General features: G+C 42.0%; 1 non-coding gene across 1 annotated transcript; it reads left to right on the top strand.

Annotated features, from left to right (window-relative positions):
* The first annotated feature begins 4,725 nt into the window (after positions 1-4,725).
* Positions 4,726-4,888, top strand: LOC132251080 (U1 spliceosomal RNA). Its single transcript, XR_009462883.1, has one exon. It is a non-coding gene; the product is annotated as a U1 spliceosomal RNA (small nuclear RNA).
* The last annotated feature ends 18,177 nt before the right edge of the window (positions 4,889-23,065 follow it).

The following is a 23,065-nucleotide window of genomic DNA, read 5'->3' as shown; positions in this document are numbered from 1 at the left end:
GAACAAGAAAAAGAAACAGGAACTCATAACATAAATGACTTACTTGAACTAAACAAAATGCCTTAGTTGTGTAATACTCATATCAAATATTTGTGAACTTTTGCCATTACAGTTTATTTAGACATATTCATTGTGTGAATTAACTCCAAAAAAACATGACATGGGTGCAGGAAAAAAGGTCAGAAATTGATCATCAAAAATATTTGCACATCTCTCATTGTCTAAGTTTTGTCAGGGCAAGAACAGATAAGGAAACTCATGTGATGATCTGATAGAAGGCTTCCTGGCCCGGGAAGTAGATGCTACTCAAAAGCAAACAATTTCCAGGACTTTGTTTTCTTTTAGTAAAATGCTACAGAGAATTACTATATGCATCTCTTTTCTTACATAAATTATTTTGTTTAATTTCTAAATGTAAAATACGTAATCTATACTGAAGAGTTTTTAATAATGAGATAATGATAGTTTGGATGGAGTGGTGGTGTAGCCTAGAAGATCCAGTAAATGTACAAGAGGCAAAGGTTTTACAAGACTTTGGGCCTGAGAAGGGTGGTGTGTGCCTGGAAGCTTGTAAATATCTCTCCCAACTATGTATTTGGTCCAATAAAAAATATCACAAAATAACTTTCCTCTCATTACTTATTCTATTGTCATATGACTAAGCAGACTGAGTTTTTTGTACTCAAAATGCCAAACCTTTTTAACACATTAATGTTGCCCATTGTTAGGATCATGTTAACAAGTTTGAGTTTTGAAACCTGTTTTCTGTCAAAATTAATGCATCAGAAGTTGGCATTTGGAATGAGACCCAGATCCCAGTCTAGCAGCAGCAACCACTAACATTTTTTGCTATTTCTGGGACTTGATAGAATTAATCTAGTTCCAGTTGCAGTTTAAAAACAAGCAAACAAAAATGTATCAAGAAAGCTTAGAAGGGTCTAATTAAAGTTCCAAGTAAGCTTTTCAAGTAAGTAAAAGGGAGCCACATGTGTGCACTTCAGATATACACAGATGCAAATGCAAAGGAAGAAAAAATGCTTTAAAAAGCCTTCAAAGTCACTTACCAGTGGTCTGGCAGCTTTTAACTTAAACTTTAAGAAGCTTCATAAGAAGGATTTTTTTTCCCTCTACGTCTGATTAGACTTTCCAAAATGTTAAGTGGAAGTTTGTAAGAGATGCAAGCAGGCGCTTCTGAAACTTGCAGGTGGCAGAGTTGGATAAACTTTACAAAGCCCACTTCATTTAGGCTGCAGCAAGCAACAGAGACCCATCTGCTATGTAATTTGTCTTTGTATAAATTGCTCTGACACCATTGGCCAATGTGATAAGAACAGTTGTACTTTGTAGCATGGGAAAAATGGAAACATTTTCCCAGATGATGATATCCCATCTATAAATATTTGCAGAGCGGCCCCATGATTTTGAAGGAGGGTTAAAATATAGCTGTGACACAGCTTTATTATGATATCATGGTTATCTTTAAGGTGGTATGATCTATTTTAGTTAAGAAAAAAACAACTGGATATTATCAAACGAGAGTAGAGACTAATCAATATTGTATTAACAAACCAAGTCTAAGATCTGTGCGAGTCTAGGTAGCGAAAGTTAAAACAATGCAGTTCTTACTAGTACACTAAAAGAAGGTGGCAGAAATCAGAGTAGATATGGGGCTAACTGTAATCAAGAAGAATCATGTTAAAATGTGAATTCTTTCCCTTATCCATTTAAGAAAGGAGTTATACATTTGATAGACTTCCCAGAAACTCTGCTTTGTTAGTGATCTGTAGCATGATTTTATGACTCCGTTTATAAACTGGTACACCTCTAAGTATACAAGATCAGTATCTTGATAGGAAGATCTCTGTAGAAACACCATTTTGACAATATTGTTTCAGCTCTGGTGTTGTCAGAGTTTTGGGAAGGCGGGGGGGATAAAAACAAGAAATTCTGATAGCAACCTGGTTGACACAGTGGGTGCATTGGCATGTGCAGTTAATGCACCTGAATAAACTCTGGCAGTTTTCACCTGAGTTTATTGTTCCTAGGTGGATGTGTAGGGCATCAGCCTCCCAGACTGGATCTGGTCCGACCCAGCTCAACATGCTGTGGAAGGGTTGCCTGGGGCACAAAAGTGCCCCTGCCAGCCCTGGTCACAATCTACATGTGTGTTGTGGTACAGTAAATAACCCTGCTATAGGATAGTACTTGTGTTGGGCAGTACTAACCTGTGGCAGAGTCAATTAGTTTACTCTTGACTAATAGCTCAGCATGTGTAGATGGTGACATTTTACTGTGGAGCTAATTAAGCAACTGCAGTAAGCGTCTCATCTAGATGCCCCCACCTAGATGTAAAATAGAAGAATCAAGTATACCAGGAGGATAAGCAAAAAAATGAAGGATGACAGTAAAACATATCTGAGACAGGAAACAACAACAGATACCCAAATGTACAGATCATAACTGAAACTAATTAACATGGAATGAAATTGGGGACCACACCACAGCAAAAATGTCTACGTTTCTCCCAGATAACACCTAAGGTTACATATGCATTTTGAATGCAAAATTCTTTATTATGAATTAAATTCTTTGAAAAATGAAAATGTAGGAGTGACATAGAGTGTATTGCATTTAATTTCAACTAATGTAACACATGGGAAGCAATGCTTACTGCATTATTCATGTTTATGTTTAATTAAATACAACCTTTCATTTTTAATTCACTTGGGGGCCTGTCATAAGCCATCAGTTTGTCACACCAGAGGGTTACGGAATCCAGTGGCCCATACCACACAGTTTGTATTTTCACTGAGTATATAGGGGTTTTGTTTATTTCAAAGATTCAGCCTTGAAAATGAATCTAACCACAAGCCACCCCAATGAAAGATTTCACCAAACCCACCTAATACACCAAGAACAAGATACATATTTTGATCTTGCACTACTTAATATAAATACCTTTAATTTATACAAATAAAAAACAAAGTGTTTTCCTACATGGTACTCCACCCCTGGGGAGTAAAGGAGAGTGTAAAGAGGTTACTGAACCTGTTGCCTCTTGTAGATGGGCTTTGACCTGAAGGCTTCTTCAGCCGGCCTTTTAAAATGCATAAACAGTCTTTACTGTACTGGTGAGCCTTTTGCAGTGATTCCCCCCCCCCCAAGGGACTTTTTAGTTCCTCGTTTAAACTGCAAACAGCGTCCTTGCTTACACAAACTAATAGAATGAAGTTACACTTTACTCTTGGAGAATACTAAGTCTGTGGAATGTTATGCAGTGTTAAAGTTAGACCCTGCTGTGAGCAGTCACACATTAAGGGTTAAAACTGTTTCTGGCCTGCACAGCTCTGACTTGCCATTCAAGGGCTGTTGAGCAGGAGTGTGGCTAGGAGCCAGAACACCTGGGCTCTAACCCCGCTCTGAACGAGGGAGGGAGCTAGGAGCGATGCATTTTAGGATGCTGGAGGACTTCAAATTATTCTTTGTTTTTTTTTTCTCACCTGTGGAGCAGACTGAAGTTACCCTAACACAAGCTAGGTAGCATAGCCAAGAGTTAACTCTCACTTGAAGTGGTGTAACTGCAATGCTTAGAGGACCGTTAGGATGAGTTAGTGAACTTTAATATTCAGACGCTTGCATTTTGGTGCCTGTATGGTCTAAGCGTAACATGTAACTTTACCCTAACAAACCAAAACTGATAATCCTTCTCTGGCTGGCAACAGTTTTCCTTTCCCTGGTCCTTTTTAGGGTGGAGCTTCTCTGGGTTTCAGTCCCTCTTCTGCTTGTGAACTGCTTCTTCTTAACTCCCCTTCCTGCTCTCTCTCTGAAGTTTTTAACTGCCTCCTTGAGTGGCTAATCTTCTATAGCTAGGGCTCTACCACAAGTTTTTTGCTGCCTTATAAAATGCCAGGCTGCCCTGTTACAGCAAGCAAATACTATATGCCAGATGCTTATCACATCACTGCCTGGATCTAAAAGTGCAGGCATATTCAGTTTGTGGTGCTGTAAACCTCTTTGAGGCACTACAATCTGTATATGTTGCACATTAAACTATGCCCTGCACTGCTAATTTGCAGTGCTGGGGCAAAATTTGCTACTGGGATTCCCTGGTAGCAAAAAACCCCCTGAGGAATAAAGCAGAGCAAAAAATGTCAAACTGCTGTGTGCCAGGACAAATGCAGAACTGGGAAGTAGATATCCCAGGACTGCCTGCTCCCCCATCTCTGTCTGCTGCAGAGCCCCAATGCTGAAGCACACACAGACAGGGGAGCAGGCCAGACCTGCTTACTGTTCCATCTCCACTTGCTGCTCCCCGACTAGCTGGAGCACGTGGTGCCTCAATGTGGGGGCTGCCTGCCAACTAGCCCCATGTGCAGGCACTCTGTACCTCAGTCAGCCCCCCTGCAGCACATGGAGCAATGGGACAATGTGTCCCACTGAAAACTGAATGAGCAGGGGTGTGCATTGCAGCACAAAGTAGTGGCACAAATTTATGCCAATACTATTTTTGCTGTTGCCAACACATGCCCCTGCTTATGTAGATGTGGCTACTTAATGCAATATTAGATTTTACTGAGATGCTGTACAGACATGCATTCCATGACAAATAAAATAGAACTTTCTCTATCCTATGAGAAAGTAAACGGAACAGGATAAAGTCTATGAATTTTTGTTCACTAGCTATCGTTAAAAAAAAAAAACAAAAAAAACCTCTGCAATTACAAATGACTTACCTGGCAGGAGAGATACCATGATCCAGCAGGTGGTTTTCCCAGGGCAAGGCTTGCCCCTTGCACTCTGGGCTTGCTGCCCCTGTGATTTTCCCAAACGTGGGAAACTTGACTGTATAATTTGTGGTAGTGAGGAACTGTGTTTGCGCTCTATTAAAAAAAAAAAAAATTACAATTGACTTGTGAAATCAAAAGCAGACTTTCATAGTAAAAACACAGTAGTCTGCCTGCTTAAAGCAAATAAAGGAAGTTTTAGGTCCAATATCTTTGTTTCATCAGAGATCCTGCTACAGAGCAGCAAAAGATAGAAAACTTCTTACCCAGCTTTTGCATATACCCTGAATGTGGTCCTGTAAGAACTTAAGAATTATTATATTAATAAAGTACCAGTAACATATCTTTAAGACTTATTAAGAGTCTTCCCCTCAAAAACAAAACAAAACAAAAACAAAAACTTGGAGGGGGGGAGGAATTTTTGTGCTAAACAATGCTTGGCCAAAACCAAAATTTAATTTAAATTGTCAACTTTTAATGTGAAAGAAAGTAGTGTACTGACTAAAAAAATCCCTTTCATTAGTTTTGGTTCATTTTACAAATCACAGAATGAGATGAAGCATTCAACAACATCCACACAACCTTGCAAGATAGTTAAATACTCCTACATCTCCATTTTTTCTCTGAGAAAGTTTCTTGGTAAAGAAATTTCACTCCGCTCAAACATTAAGTGCCTCCTGAGAGATTACAAAAAAATTTTACACAATTACTTATGATAGAAGTATTCGAAGCAAGAGGGAAATGTAAAAATGACAAGTTAATAAAGATTTTTATAGGCTGCAAATAGAAGAGCTAAAGGTGAAAACTACTCCTAAATTCCTATGTATTATTAAATAAAAAGTGCTGTACATTTGTATCTTATTTGTTTATTTAATTCTTCCTACAGTCTGAACTGCTTAATTATATTCTATCTGCTTGTTCTTCTTCAGAAGGTTGTTCTGCCACATCATAGGAAAGTGTTATGCAGGGGCAGTTAGGGGCTATTAATTCTTTCTATAGAACTTAATTTAGATTAAACTAAAGGGGTTCTACTGGAAATGTAAAAAATATATAGAATGCAAATATTATTCTTTCCATGATTTTTTAAAAATCCTTAATAAAAACAGGATAGGTAACAATCGCATTATATTACATGGTTCAAAAGCATTCTAAAATTGCCTATTGTTTCTTGTTACATGTTACAATTTTCACATGCTAACTGTAAGGGATGTTAGGCAGGATTAATTTAGCACATACTGTGAGCAGTGGCATGTTAAGGGTTAATAACCTCACTAACAGGCATGACTCTGACCTTCTACTAGAGAGCTGGGGAGTAGGGGCATGACTAGGAACTGCCAAGTCTGCCCTGTGGATGCCTGTCTCTCCAGCAGCTCCCCAGTCACTAGTCCTGGTCTGCCATGCAGCCCTCCCTCCTTCCCCTCTATGCCACCACTAACAGCTCACTTGCAGCTCTCCACTCACCTGCAACCCCCCCCCCCCCGCCATGGATCCTCACTGTCCCCCAAAAGATTAGCTCTCCTCAGCTCTCATGTCAGTCTGAGGCAATAGAGCTCCAGATGATAGATCATCTATATTTGGGGGGGGGGGGGGGGTTGGAAGCAGTTCATCCTAGGATACTGGAAGAATGCATTTGTTGTATTGGCCATGTGGAGCAGACTGACTTTATTGCAGCAAGAGCCAACTAACACTAGCTGGAGATAATCCTTGTCCAAAGGGGTGTAAGTTTGAGAGGATATTTATCTTGTCTGTTCTTGCTTTAACGTATAAACACTCTCATTATAAGAGCATATAACGTGGAGAATATGACATCTAACAACACCCTTAGATTTTCCCTATCAGGGATATTACTTGGGTTTTGCCCACCTTTGTCTGGCAAGTTGTTTAAAGTAATTAGCAATAGGTGGTAAAAGTGCATAGTCACTATTTGTAGGTGCAAATGCAAAATTACACATGTGTGATACAGGTAGGTAACTGAATATTAGTCTATGTATGCACTTAAGGTAAAAATGTTGCTTCATTAAAATTTGATTGTGAAAACTCCATGTTGCTTGCTTGTAACAATAATGCATTTACTACTTAGCATCATTGTGGCTTAGTTTACCCAACCAAATAACTCAGAACTCAATGATGTGCCACTCACAATAGCCTTATGGGATTTCATTCATTATATCTTTGAAACCATGTCACGAGCAGTTTAATTTGATTGATTAGCTGAGAAAAAGACAATGGTGTCAGTAGGGGTTATAGATAGTATAACATAGACACAAAACTACTATGTGGTTTAATCTTTTAATCGCCTCTTGAATTCCTTTTTCCATTCCCATGCTGTTAATGCCTGTAGTACATCTCAAAGACCTTCCTGAATTTTGGCAGTCATTTTATATGGAATTCAGTTACATTTCTGTGGGGCTCTATTCATTTCATTTATATAACACTCCATAGGACATGCTCATGCTATATTTTAAGCTGTTTTGTTTTTTTTTTTAGTTTTTTATCTGCTTGTGAGGAAATAGACATGCAATACACAGACAAAATAGTTCAGTACTTCCAAACTAAAAAATTGGCGCACAATTTAAATATTCAATTTGTTTGGGATTTCCTCCATACCATCCTGGGAACCATCTCAAATAGAACATAATGGCCAATAATGGCTATATTCCTGAAAACTGCATGGGAACTCAGGCCCCAGCTCAATAAATCACTTGTGTCATTAATTCCTGTAAGATTTTAAGTTATACTTATAGATTTATCCTCAAAAGGCATTGTAAGAGCCTCAGCAAATTATCCATGTACTGTTAGTCTAGTATGATTGTCACAGGCCACTAAAGTGAGCCTGTTCCTTTAAGAACAGAAGCAGCTTATCTAGAGAGCCCTGAGAAATAGACAGTGCACCACAACTGCAGGTTGCCCTGGCAGCAGGCTAATGAGGGAATTAGCTGGCACCTGCACCCAGTCAGCTGACAGGAAGGAAACAGGTCTCTGGGCCTATATAAGCCCCAAGGCTGGGACTGGCAGGAGTCAGTTCTCTGACAGCAACCAGGGGGGAGAAGCTCTTGTAAGAAAACTTAATTCGTAATACACAGTTGTTTGTTCTGCTACTGGTGAGACTAACAGGCTCCAAGAGCTTCTACAGCACCTAGGGTTATGAGATGCATATTACAGAGAGAAAAGCTTGCCTTCTTAAAGGGAAAGAGTGTGGTCTCCAGTGTTATGGTTATTGTTCTTGTTATGTTGTAGTCCATTATTATTTGAACCAGTGGACTGGGATGAAGTCAATTGGGGAGGAGGGGCACACTACTGGTTGATGCCCCAGCACCAGAGGGTGCAGAAACAGGGCTGTGGAGAGCCTGGAGCAATAGAGCAATAGCCCAAAGCAACAGAGTGAGTGCAGAGCCAGGAGCTTGGTTATAACAGAAGGCCGAATTAGGCCAAGACCTCGTCACAGGGAGAATATTTGATATACCATCTGTGAGGTATGGGACATGGTAAAGCACCGGTTTTGGAACAACCTATCTAGCCTATGAGGCCTGGGGTGTCCAGTGGGGCACCTACTTAGTGTAGGGCCTAGCAAGAGGTCTATGAACCCACAGGGTTTAATGGGGTCCATCAGGACCATGACTGCGGAGCAACTTGAGGGCAGCCTTCCTATCTATTACCTAAACCAACAAAATGTTGTAGGTAGTATTAGAAGGTGCCTTCAAGGCAAAGCTGGCAAAAAAAAAAAAAAAAAAAGTCATGGAGCCCTAGGGGTATTGCAGCCCTTCCTGGGGATCCTGCACTATGACAGTGATAACATGCAGAGCACATTAGGATCAGGCACTATAGTCCTAGGAAGAAAAACATTAGAATAAAAACATATGATTCTGTATGTTCATTGTTGTTGTACTTTCCCTTCCCCTGCCGCCCCCCCCCTCCCCCCCCAGATGGATCTCAAAGTAACAATATTGTCAAGGTTCTGTTGTCTTAGGTCAATAAACTGTAAGAGGGGAAAAAGATTGTATTACAATATTTACTTGACTTCAAGATGAGGTTTATTTTCCCAAATTGGCTTGGGTGAAGGCCCTGGTCTTACACTATAAGATAGGGAAACCTCATTAAATACATTGTCTATCATTAAACTGCTACTAAAAGCAGCATGTGCTCAGCAAAGGAAACCAAACATGAAGTTGATTAAATACAGCCAACCCTAAGCATGACTATAAAACACATGACTTATATTAACCAAATATGCAAATATAATTTCTTTTTAAAGAAAGTTTCATATTCCAGGTCAAATTGGTCAAATTAGTTCTGAATCATCTTGGTGGAACAAAATTCAAACACTACGTGGGTACTACAATTAGCAAGTATGTTCTACCCCAGAATTTTTCAGCCTGGGCCTTCAAAGCCATTGGTGGGCATCCATGTTCAGGCCTAGTCCCAGAGGGCTTGGGGTTCAGATGCCCCTAGGTCTCACTTGCCCTTAGCCAGTGGCTACAGGAGCAAGCTTGGGAGGAGTACCCCACTTCCATAAAGTAGGCAAGGATTTAAATAGCATTGTGTAGTGGAAGGTGCCCACTTGTCAAAATGCACTGGGGACCGGATGCCCTATGAGAGTCTTATAATCAGCTACCCATTGGCCAGTTTCCACTGGAAGGATCTTGGCTACACACCTACTTTATGGAATTGGGGGACTTCTCCCTAGCTTGTTCCTTTGGCCATTGGCTAAGGACAATTGAGACTTGGGGGCATCTGAGCCCCAAGCTTCTGGGCCTGGACCTGCATTTAGGAAGTCCACCGATGGATTTGGGAGTATCTGAAGCCCCAGGCTAAAAAGTCTGGGGTAGAGGATACTTGCTGGTTGTAGAGCCACATATGGTGTTTGAACAATTGAGTTTTGCCCAATTGAAAGGATTTGGAACTAATTTGGCCTGGAATATGATAAATTTTCCATAGAAACCCCCCCAACCTACACATCCATTAATGCATTGTGTCTACTGACCATTAAATTTAGTATCTGTATAATCAGCTACTAAATAAATGTGCAGTAGGATGTTATACTGCACATTAGCATTATCATGTACTTTTTGTGTGACACTTAATGTGCAGTAGACTAACACTACTGCACATTAGTGTGTTAGCATGGTTTTTGCCGTGCATGCTAAAACTTGCAGAAGTTTAAAAAAAAGGAAACTTGACAATTCTGGATGAGCTAAATGTATAGATACTATATGCAAATTGTTACAGCCATGTTTAATTCCAAGGTCATTATTTTCAAATTTGCTCCTTACTTCCTTGTGCTCAGGTAAAGCAGGGTCTGACTGTAAGGAGATAGGGAAGGGGCTGCCAGGGGAAAAAAAGTTGGGGGGAAGCAAAAAGCAAAGGGACTACTTGATATCCCAGACTTATTTTCCCTGCTGTAGCATTAGGAAGGGACAAATTGAAGGGAAACCTCCAATAATTAGATTCTATACCTGGAAATTATAACACATTTATACACTTTCTGTATATAGAATATAATTATGGGGAGATGTTGTATATTCCATTTCATCTTCTATTCATGTAAATCTGGTAAATTCACTCTGTCAAAATTATAAGTATTGTTACTATGATTTCAGACTTTTTTTCTGTTCCCTTTTCCTTCCCTCCTTTGTTGGCTTTTATAGTCTAATGGGATTTATTTTTAAAGGCATGGAGATTACCTATATTTGAAGGGGTGATATATTTGTACCTCTTTAAGATTATAATCTCCTTAAGAAATAAAGAGAGCAACCAGTTGAGTGTATGAAATCTGAGGGGCTCTGTCTCTGCAAGTGATTCAAGTTGTGAAGATGAAAAGTTAAAATAAAACAAATACATATTTACAGGTGGCTTGCCAAGATGAAGGTGAAAATTGAGATCTGTTTCCAGGTTAGAAAACTCAGTAATGAAAACACAGATAATGATAAAATCTTTGTGTTGGCACTCCATCTTGTCCCAAAAGGTGATGGGAGGGATATAATAGTGAAAATTTATGAAAAAAATGTAGGTATTAATATTTTGTATCTTTTTTGCTGCCAGAGACCAATTATATTGACTTCTGATGTTATAAAATGTGATAATGTACATACAGTTTGCATGATCCACTTTTAATCTACACTTCACTGGAGATAAAAATAAGCACAGAGAAATTATTAGAACTTGGTTAGGAGGCCTCAAGAGAAGCAGACAAATTCTGAGTGAAAGCTAGGTCATCAGCATTAATGGGGCTTCTGTTGATTTATCTATTATATGGGTTAGTGTATAAGAGCAACCCAGTGATAGGAGTAAATGTATTAATCATATTTTGCAAACTTAAGAATTTATTGGCCTGATTCTTATAACATCATTTGGGTAAGAGAGAACATGCACACACTCACCAGGAACAACTTTATTCTAATTCCATCTTTCCCATATCAAGTGACAAGAATATTAATACACTACATTTATTGTAACACCTATTGTCAAGGTTTCAGTGTGGGTCAAACCATTAGTTTTACCTAATGATTCTTATTACAAGTAGGTAAATATCTTTCATTTATTCATTTATTTAGCAGAGGCTAAGCTTATGAAGTTGGTTGCAAAACCTATTTTAGGACTTTTGGGACAGATTTAAAAAAGTATATGTGATGAGTGATGGAGTTTGGCAGTGCCTTAGTCCCTAAAATCTAGGCATCTTGGCACAGGGAAGCAATAAAGTTTGAGCCACTTAGGTACCTAAGGCACATCAACATATAAATGGGAAGCAATAAACTCTGGTACATACTGCTCTGGAGTTTTTCTCCTGGGCATGCCACTTGAATGTGTGCCCAGACTGTAGCACATTGAGCCAGATTGGAGCCACTCCAGCTGGCAGGGGACCCCAGGGGTCAGCCTGCCAGTCTGGAACTGCTCTCCTCCAGCTCAACCTGCTGTGGAGGGGTTGGCTAGGGCATGAGTGCACTCCAGTGTGGGGCTAACCAGCAGGCTCTTTGGTGGAGATACACAGATGGAAGCCCATTGCACCCCTGAGAGCCATAGACCCTCAACAGAACCCCAACCTCCCAGTGCAGAGCCAGGAGATGAGAGGGACTGTGGCAGGTAGTGAGAAGCAGTAGTAGGAGGCAGCTGAGTGGAGCCAAGGAGGGTCACTTCCCTCCCCTCTCCCCCCAGCTCCTACTTAGCTCAGCCCCCAGAGTGCCAAGTGAACAGAGCATGGAAATGGGTGCACTCTGGGCCCGGCACATGCGTTAGTACAGGAGTGGGGGAGGGGGTTGGGCAGTTACTGGCCCTCTTATTTCCATACTGAGGGCAGGGTCTGATATTCTGGCTCCTGCAAGTGGCATGGTACTATGCAAACCATCTGCACACATGCACTGGCTGTGTAATCTCGCAAGACTCTCCAAGAGTCCATGAGATTTAAACTTTTTAAAGGGTCCCAACTGAAGAAAAACTTCAGTTGGGAGTGGCTGTCTGGTGGAGACGCATGGGTGAGAGCCCATCGTGCCATCATGAGCTGTAGACCCTCGGCAGACCCCCGACCCTCCAGCACAAAGCCAGGAGGTAAGCAGGGACTATGGTGGGTAGCAAGGAGCAGTGGTGATAGGCAGCTTAGTGGAGCTAAGGAGGGTCACACCCCCCTGGCTTCTACTAAGCCCAGCCCCCAGGGAGCCACACAAACAGAGCACACAAACAGATGTGCTCTGGGCCTGGTGTGTAAGTTCATGCAGGAGTTCATGCAGGAGGGCTTGAGGAGAGCTTTAAACTAGGCACATGCTGGGGCTGGGGAGAAGGTTCTACTGCTGTACACGAAGCCACTAGCCACAATGACATGCAGTAGGGTGTTCAAACAATGGACAAAATTAGTACTGACATCTTGCGACAGGCACTGTGACAAAAAACCTGAGGTAACTAGGGGAGATCTCAAGTGTCTTTATGGGAATGCCAGATGCATGGGAAATAAACAGGAGGGACTGGCACTCCTGGTTGATAAGGATTTCAGTCTGGTTGGGTTGATGGACACATGATGGGATGACAGACATGATTGGCTGTCATCTATAGTGACTATTCAGGGTTATAGACTTCACAGGAAGGATCTGGGAAGAAGGGAGGAGGTGTGGCCACTTATGTGAAAGAGCAGTAGCCCTCCCCACAGGTCATGTTTGACAGCAAGGAAGGGTCCCTTGAGACCCTCGGGTCAGGATTCAAGGAGATCAGGAGAGGGAGACCTGATTGTGGAAGTCTACTACAGCCCCCCCTCCCAAGAAGAGGAGAGTGATCAGGCATTCTCTGGAGAACTAGCAAAGGCAGCTAGCACTAAAGCTATGATTGTCAGGGTAGTTAAAGTCACTCATCACATCTGTTGGGAGGATCACTCGGCCACCTCCAGTAGGTCAGCCGACTTCTTGGCAACAATAAATTACCTGTTTCTGACACGGGTTGTGAAAGGGCCTACTAGGGGTAAGTACTGGCCAAAGGGGATGACATTATAGGTGACCTAAGGATTGGTGGTACTCTGGGAAACAGTGATCATGACCTGGTTAGGTTCACCATCCACTGTTCTTCTGGCTGATTTCCTAGTCTTACAGAAGTCCTGGATTTCAAGAAGGCAGATTCTGGCAAACTCAAGTTGCTAGTTGGAGTGGCCCTCTGCAACCAGCACCTGGATGACTTGGGAGTTCAGGAACAGTCGTGCTTCCTTAAGGAGGCAATACTCACAGCCCAAAACCAGGCCATTTCCACTGAGGCAAAAAATGGAAAAGGAGCCAATAGACCTGCTTGGCTCAGCAGGGATATTAGAGAACTATTGAAAAAGAAAAAAGAATGGCTCAGCAACTGGAGAGGAATACACCTGTATTGCTGGGTCCTGCAGGTACAAGACACAGAAAGTCAAGGCAGTCGTGGAGATCAAGCTGGCAACTGGAATAAAAGACAACAAAGTCCTTCTACAGATACATGGGGAGCAACAACAAATTAGGCTGAACTGTGGGACTCCTACTGAATACTCGGGGACAGCACACAGTTGATGCCTGTGAAAAAGCTGAGTTCCTAAATGTTAGACCTCAACTCCATGCAATGCCCAATAACTAAGGAGACAACAGATTGATGCCATCATGCATCACCTGCACACATTGCTCATCAACAGCTTTAGTCAAAATAGAGACAGCTTTGGGCCAGCTCCAACAAACTGCGGTGCTGCCATGAACATTATTTTTTTTTCCATATTTATACACTTTGGTTTATGCTCATTAACATTTATCCCACCTTTGTCCCTTCTTTATTCCACCCTTAGTTCTTCCCATTTTAATCTCCACCTCTGTTTACTGTTTAATTCATTAGCATGGAATTGCCTATGTATTTCACTTATTTAAATGTTTTTTTGTTATGAGCGCATGCCTAAGACTCTCACTTCTTTAGGTCATTTGGGCAGACTTTGACTAAAGCCTGGAGGCTTCTTTACCAATCACCATTCACCTTTTTGTATATGTTTATCTCAGATTCTGTTACCAGTTATATGTTGTCTTTCATATTCCAGTCTGGCTTTTCAGTCTCAAATTGTACCATCTCCACATTCCTAAGACTTCACCTCATTCACAGCACACAGACTCACTTGAAAATGGTTGAAACAGTTAAGATGGTTACTTGGCATAAGCAAATGGCTGGCTTAGCATAAGTATTCATAAGCAAAATCTGCTTTGTCTTCTAACAATAGCTGGTGGCTTGCATCCTGTTCATTTTTACACAATGAGCTATATATCTTACAACACTACTATATTGTTAAGAAAATGCTTGCACGAGCATCTTGCAGTGTTACTTTTAGCACACCATTCTGCCTTGTGATTAGCAGCTCTGCTAGGCCACAGGTTATAGCCTTTTTATTCAATTGCAAATCTAATGCTCCCCAAGATCCAAATACTGTCACCCTAACACTAAATATATTTAATGTCAGTATTCCTGAAATTAAATGGCAGCTGTTCACCTGACCAGAGGCTCAGGGAATATGGGAAAGACAACAGGCTACATGAAATCATCCCTGAACAAGTGAGGGATCTTTTGCAACACGTGAATGTTTTAAAGTCTGCTGGGCCCAACAACCTGCAAACAAGAATCCTGAAAGAGCTGGCTACGCTTATAGCAGCACCACTGGCCAAGCTGTTTGAAGAATTGTGGAACTCGAGAGTGGTCCTGAATGACTAGAAGAAGACCAATATGGTACCCATCTTTAAGAAAGGGAAGAGGGATGACCCTGCTAACTACAGACTGGTCATTCCTGGATAAAATCTTTAAAAATCATATTAAGGAGGCCATCAATTGCAAGCTGGTAACTGGCAGGGTGTTAAGAAGCAACTAGCATGGCTTTGTCAAGGTTAGATAATGCCTGACAAACCCTGTGTCCTATGACCAGGTAACTAGCCATCTGGATGGGGGACATGAGGTTGACATGATTTACTTAGACTTCAGTAAAGCCTTTGATTCTGTTTCCCATGGAATTCTTTCAAAGTAGAAGGTGCTGGGCTGGACCAGTCTACAGTGAGGTGAGTGGACAGTTGGATTAGAGGCCACTCCCAGAGAGTGGTAAGCTGATGGGATGGCCTCATCCTGGATCATCATCTCCAGTGGTGTCCCATTCCCCATGGATTGGTGCTTGGACCCGTGCTTTTTAATATATTCATTAATGACTTGGATGAGGGGGTGGAAAGCTCAGTGATTAAGTCCATGGATGATGCCAAGCTGTGGGGAAATGTGGGCACAATGGAGGATAGGGTTAGGATCCAGGATGACCGGACAGACTGGACTCATGGGTGGAATGGGAATCAAATGAGGTTTAACAGGGATAAGTGCAAAGTCCTTCATCTGAATAGGAAGAACCCTCACCACAACTACACGATGGCTCAGCATCTTCATGAGACCTTGGGGTCATGATGGACCTGAAGATGAATATGATCCAACAGTGCGATGAGGTTGCCAAAATAGCTGATGTGTGGCCAATAGATCCAGGGAGGTGCTCTTCCCTCTCTATTTTCTGTGAGGCCTCAGCTGGAGTACTGTGTCCAGTTCTGGGTACCACACTTCATAAGGGTCATGGATAAGCTTGAGAGGGTACAAAGAAGGGCCACCTGTATGGTCAAAGACATGGAGGGTAGGCCCTATGACAAGAGATTCTGGGAACTGGGCCTGTTCAGTCTGAGCAAGAGAAGGCTAAGAGGTGACTTGATAGCCACCTACAAGTACATCATGGGTGAACACCAAGATCAACTCTTCAGGAAGGCACCTCAAGGGAGGACAAGGACCAATGGGCATAAGCTTATAGAAGTTAAGTTCAGGCTAGATATAAGAGAACTTTTTCTCTGTTAGAAACTGGAACACACTCCCAGGAGAGGTGGTGCAATCACTTTCCTTGGAGGTGTTCAAGATGAGGTTGGGCGGGCACCTTGTTGAGCTTATCTGAGCCAAATAACTTCTGCCCATTACAGGGGACCAGACTTGATGATGTTACAGGTTTCTTCCAGTTAAGTCTCCTGCTGCAGACTTAATTAACTAACGTCAGCTTAACAGGCACATATGTAGAGCTAATTACTTTACTCTGCAGTAAACATCTTGCATAGATGCGCCCCTAAAATCCTCAAGCAGTCAATTGAGAAATCTAGGTAAGTCTGAAGAGTGTTCCAGTTTGAGCAAGAGTAGGTATCACATAAAGGGTGGGAAAGGGAAGTGCCTCCTAAAGCAATTCAGAAAGTTTTTAAAGGTAGCACATATAAAGCGCTCGGCACAAATTTTTGCTTGCACACTTCCCCACTTCAAATCTAAAGTACCTGTCTCAGATTCAATATTAGACACCTCAATTCATCTGTGATCAACTATACCTAGCTCCACTTAAAATCATAGAATCACTTCTGAAGTAGGTGTCTAGTGAGTCCATTCACTTGTTCATAATGCTACCTCAAAAAAAAAAAAAATCACAATGCTACCATTTTTTCCAGTAGTTTTTTTTTGCTTAGGGGATTTTCCTAAAAAGTAGGGAACTTCATATCAAGACCTTATTCACTCACGGGAGGGCAGAGGATTTGAGCCAAATGTCCCATTTGCCAGAAAAATGCCCTAACCACTAATATATATGATAGGTCGGATAAGGGCACTCTCCATACCTCTTGTTAAAGTTGGATCCTGGGGCAGCCAAGATAGAAAGAAGCATGGGGCCAAAGAGAACAAGCAATAAAAGAGAGTGACTGCCTCTATAGTCTAGTGATTCAAGTAACACCCCTGGGTTCACTGCTGTCACTTGTTTAAAAACAGAAGCATTTGGATAAAAAATAGGTCATATTGAGAAATGCACCTGTCAATTATTGATGGTCAGAAAATGTAATTTCCATCTTGTAGGAATTCTGATTGTTTTGTTAGAAACCAAGCCAAAAGAGATCAATACTTTTATTTTTTAACAGACCTTCTATGTCCATTGAGGGTTTTGTTTTCTTGAGAGGGAGGAGAGTCTCATCCTCCCCTACACCAAAGGTTCCTAAAGGAACAATTATATCTTCTCAAAGACTCTCTTTATCCCTTGGAACAATTTCCTCTTTTGTACATCTGCAAATATGATCCATAGAGTATTTCTCCAGTTGGGACCACTTGGGATGGCGCAGTTGCAATCCCAGTTACCCTGCTCCTGTTATTCTCTTTTTGTTAAAAAAGCCAACACATCCTGTTTAGAGGTAGCATGAAAGCCTCATTCCCAGGCAACTAGTGTTTTTTATAACTGTTTATAATATTGCATCAAACTATCACTTATCAATAGAAGTTCAGACATTTATAATATTTTTTTACAATTGAACTAACAGTTACAAATGATGCCCCCATCCCCTAAAGTTAACACTACTTGCTACTTCATTTACAAAGGAAATTAATAAATATTAATTCCACAGACTAATTCTGAGAAGTCCCTTGAACACTCCTCCTTTGAAAACTCCCTGCAGTCTTTCTCCACTATTTAAATGAACTTTCCGTATCTAAGTGATCACAATTATGATGATGTTTCATGGTCTCCCAAATGGTCAGAACTTAGTCCATTTAGAACCTCAGAGGTGAACAACAATATGCTGACTTCTCACTTAAAAATGAACCAGAAGTCTCCCATGGAAACACTTTCCATATCAGTAGATAAGGGTGACCTGTCAGAGACGTTAAATATAATCATTACAACCAATTTTTTTCTCCAGTTTGCAGTATCAAGAACTGTGATTTCTATTATATAGGAATGGCCACATAAACATTACAGTTGAACACCTTTTTATAAGCCTCAATCTTAGGATTTGTTAGATCCCTCTTTGTTTCTTGTTTTTCTTTCCATACACTAGACTAGTGATTCACTATCAAGTATTGTGAGATCTCTTGAAGGGTGACAGGAGGTATGATGATGATATAATAATAGGTTCAGGCTCCTCCCTTTTGGCTATGCAGCCCTCCTGCCCTCTCTGCCCAGCCCCTCTGCAAGGAGGTAACCACTCTAATATATGCATTCATTTTTAAAATAGTGTGCTGTTCAATTCAGAAGATATTGAGGGTTGGCTTGATTTAAAATGGTGTGTCTACATGAGATGTTTATGGCTGAGTTGCCTACTTAGCTCTCCTGTAAAGTTTTAGCATCTACGTGTGCGGCCTTATTAGGCTGCAGTAAATGAATACGTGCTGTCATAGAATAGTACTTGTAAACACAAGTACTGTCCTGTGGTGGTGGTATTTACTTCACCAAAATGCACATGTAGATGCTGATGGGGCTGGATGGGGCACAAGGGTGCTTTACTGTGGGGCTAGCTGGTAGTTCACACCATAGTTTATTCAGTTGAATTAATAGCACAAATATATAGACCCAAAAGGTTGAGAACTAATGCCCTACACTATAGGGGTGTGTGAAATGGGCAGTATTTGATTAATATTTGGATTCAGCCTGAATTGGGGACAGTGATTTGATTCATTGATTCGGATCACTGCCCTGATTTGATTTGACTGAATCTGACGATTTGGAGAATCAACGATTCGGCCATAGACATGGCTTTAAATGTTTATTCTACATACCTTGAGGTACCAGGTGTGGCTCGTGAATGCTGCAATGGTGGGATGGATTGATTGTTGCACAGGAGCATGGAGGGGGGGGGGGGAGGACTCTGTGCTTGGCAGTGAACCCAGAAGTGGACCAGAAGTACTTCTGATGCTGAGCACAGGGTGGACATCTCCTTCACCCCCACGGCTTGGTGATTGGCCACAGGGGACCCCATGTGCCCCCCCCCCCAACTCAGGAGGCACCAGTTGCCAAGCCAGGAGGTGGGGGGGAGATCTGCCATGCACTCCCTGGAGGACCCAGAAGTGGGTCAAAAGCACTTCTGGTCCACTTCTGTGTCCTTTGCTAAGCGCATGGGGGACCCCTTGTGCTCCCGTGAGATGGTCCATCTGCCCCAGCATCTCAGCATTCACAAGCCACCTGGTTCCTTGAGGTATGTAGAAAAAACATTTAAAGCTGTGTCTATGTCCAAATCACTGCATCTGTCCAAATTGCTCTGAATCGATTCAGAGGGTTCTAATTTGATTCAGAGAGATTAAAGGGTCTCCTGATTTTATTTGGAGATTTGGCTGCTGAATCATGCTGAATCTCTGCTGAATTGAATCAGCAACCAAGGCTTTACACAGCCCAAATACACCTATACATAATCCCCATAACTTTTGAATTTGCTTTCATGAGGATAGCAGAGGGTTCATATATTCATGGATGTTAGGGTCGGAAGGGACCTCAGTAGGTCATTAAGTCTAACCCCCTGCCCTGGGCAGGAAAGATCACTGGGGTCAGATGACCACAGCTAGGTTCTTGTCCAGTCTCTTTTTGAAGACCCCCAAGGTAGGGGAGATCACCACCTCCCTTGGAAGCCCATTCCTGATGATGGCAACCCTTACTGTGAAGGCATTCTTTCTAATGTCCAACCTAAATCTGCTCTCCATCAATTTGTGGCCATTGTTCCTAGTTACTCCAGGGACTACCCTAGTAAACAGAGCATCTCTTATTCCCTGCTGCCTTCCCTTGATGAATTTATAGGCAGCCACAAGATCCCCTCTCAGCCTTCTCTTATGAAGGCTGAAAAGATCTAGGTCTCTCAGTCTCTCCTCATTGGGCCTTGCATGCAGGCCTCTGACCATACAAGTGGCCCTCCTCTGGACCCCTTCAAGATTCTCTGCATCCCTCTTGAAGTGCAGCACCCAAAACTGGATGCATTACTCCAACTGCAGCCTGACCAGTGCTGCATAGACGGGAAGCATTACCTCCCTAGACCTCTTCATGCATCTGCTAATGCATGATAAAGTGTGGGTAGCCTTGTTGATCACTTCATCACATTGATGACTCATGTTCATCTTGGAGTCAACTATGACTCCAATATCCCTTTCCACTGCTGTGCTGCTGAGAAGGTCATCCCCCAGCCTGTAAGTGTGTTGGTGGTTCTTTTTGCCCAAATGCAGCACTTTGCACTTGTATTTGTTCAACTGCATCCTATTTCATTCTGCCCATTTTTCCAACCTTTCCAGATCCACCTGGATCCATTCCCTACCCTCTGGTGTGTTAACTTTGCCCCATAATTTGGTATCATCTGTGAACTTGAACAAGGTGCTCTCCATGCCCTCATCTAAGTCACTGATGAAGACATTGAAGAGCCACCAGTCCAAAGACTGAGCTTTGCAGGACTCCACTGCCCACATATTTCCAGGTCAATATCAACCTGTCCACCACCACCACTCTCTGGGTGTGACCCCTAAGCCAATTTGCCACCCACCTGACCATGTAATCATCTATATCACAACCTGTCAGTTTATTTACGAGAACAAAATGAGATGCCATATCAAAGACCTTCTTAAAGTCTTGGTAGATGATGTCTACTTTGACTCCTGTGTCTAAGCATTTTGTGACTTGGTCATAAAAAGAAACAAGGTTAGTCAGATAGGATCTACCTGCAATGAACCTGTGCTGATTTCTTTTCAGCATTATTTCCCCTGCTGGGCTCCCACAAATGTGATCCTTAGTGATTGATTTTTTCCAGAGTTTTCCCAAGAATAGAGGTGAGCCTAACTGGCCTATGGTTTCCCGGTTCCTCCCTCCTCCCCTTCAGGGTATTAGAGGAGTGGATGGAAAACTTAAATGTCATTGAAATGTACAAAAATAAGATGTTTTTTAATCATCAACGTCATGGTGGCCAACCCATTTAGTAGTAAAGATTATCAAATCTTTTAATGTGAATATCTGGAGCAGAAAGTTTATTGCTACCCAGACTTGGATATATGTTGGAGAATTATTTTTTAATGATGGAACTGTTGGCCTACATACACCAAAGCCTATTGGCTTTTTAAGTGCATAGCCTTTTTGGAAGCCTATTTTCTACTGAATCTTTCTCTTGCAGTTGTGCTACCTGATGAAAGTCAGATTGTTCATAAGAAACTGTATCAAAATAATTTCTGCATAATTTTTTATCCTACAACACATTTTTAACAGACTCTATGTGAAGTGAATCAGTAACATTCATTGGTCAGTTTATTTCACTGTAAACCCATCTCTGTGCCAGGGGCTTCTTGACGTGCATTCCAGCTATGTCTTTTGTTTGCATCCTTAGGCTGGATCCAGATACGCAGGCACATGTGGTTTGTGGTGCTGCAAACCACTTTTCAGTGCCATAAACTATATGAGTTGCACATTAATCAGTGCTGGGGTAAAATTTTCTACTGGGATTTTTCAGTAGAAAAAAAAAACCAACCCTGGAAAAATGCAGTGCAAACCACACCGAAGTGGTGAGCACTGAAAGGAACACAGAGATGGGGGACATCTAGGCACACTGTGGAGTCCCCTGTGCTGAGGATTTTTGCCTGGCAATTGTTAGAAGATAAAGCAGATTTTGATTATGAATACTTATGCTAAGCTATCCATTTGCACCCAGCCAGCCATTCCCTGGCCGTATAGGGCATAGGGTGTCTCAAGATGGGAGACAAGGCAGCACTGGGAAAGCTAATCCCATGCACAGGCTGGGGCACAGGGTGCCTCAAGATGGGAGAGAAGACAATCTAAGTCTGTCTGCTCCCATTTCCACATGCTTTAACATGAGGACTCCACTGCAGAGCCCCTGCACTGAAGAATGTGGAGCCCGTGGAGCCCCCCCCACTGAGGCACTTTAGACCCCAACCCACCATGGAGCAACTGGCTGGAGCCCACTGTGCCTTGATGGGGAAGCTGGCAGCCTTGGGCTGGCTTTTCCCCGTCTTTGCATGCCTCAGTACTTCGGCTCCATTGAGGAGCCACTGCACTATGGCACATAGAGCCTCTATGCTGAGGCACACTGCAACCTAGCCAGGTGCTCCCCACTGGATTGGGCACAGTGTGCCTCAAGACAGAGAAGCAGGCAGCCTTGGGCTGTCTGTGGCACAGTATGCCTCAGTGCAGGGGCTCCACGTGCCTCAGTGTGGAGGGCTCTGAAGTGCCTGGAGATGTGAGAGCAGGCACCTTTGGGCTTCCTGCTCCCCCATCTCCATATGCTGCTTCCGAGCTGGCCAGAACACAGGATGCCTCAGTACAGAGCATGACTAGCCCCTCCTGCGGGACCTTTTTCCAACCACCACCCCTGCTCTTGCAGTACTTGGGGCAGTGGGACAATGTGTCCTGCTGCAAAGCACACAGGCAGGGGTGTGAACTAGGGCAAAGTAGCGGCATAAATTTGTACCACTCGTATTTATGCTCTTGCAAAACATGTCCCAGCTCATGTGGACCTGGCCTTAGGGAGGAAAAACAGTAGTCTGTTCTTTTTGACAAATCTGCATGTTCACAAATGATGATGTCTTAATTAATGTTCCATAAACCTGAAATGTGCATGCGATTTCAAATTATGTTTTTCCTGAGGTGTATTAAAAATGTGATTGTTCATGACAACAATATTCACTCTTTGAAAAGCAACCAATATTTTCAACATATTTGTATGGATTTTATAGCTTACTGAACCATTCTTTAGTGCTACCTGATGTAAAATATACTTTGTTGTTCTTAACTGAATACTTATAAAGTTCCTGCAGAAAGCATTATTGATGTTTACCTTTTGATGCAAGAAATGCTAAAAGTCAATAACTACCATAAATTAATGACATTGGGAAGTATGAGGAAAAGAACACCTATGCATTTCATTTTGAGATGCCCTGTGAATCTCACTTTTATTCATCTATTAAGTTTTGATGACAAGCTTTAAGAGACACTCAGTTATACTGAGTATTTTCATGAATGATTATTATTATGGTGTTAC

The sequence above is a fragment of the Alligator mississippiensis genome, chromosome 5, assembly GCF_030867095.1.
Source record: "Alligator mississippiensis isolate rAllMis1 chromosome 5, rAllMis1, whole genome shotgun sequence".
Classification (NCBI taxonomy): Eukaryota; Metazoa; Chordata; order Crocodylia; family Alligatoridae; genus Alligator; species Alligator mississippiensis.
The sequence above is the reverse complement of the archived record's forward strand: the minus strand, read 5'-3'. Positions and strand labels throughout refer to the sequence as shown.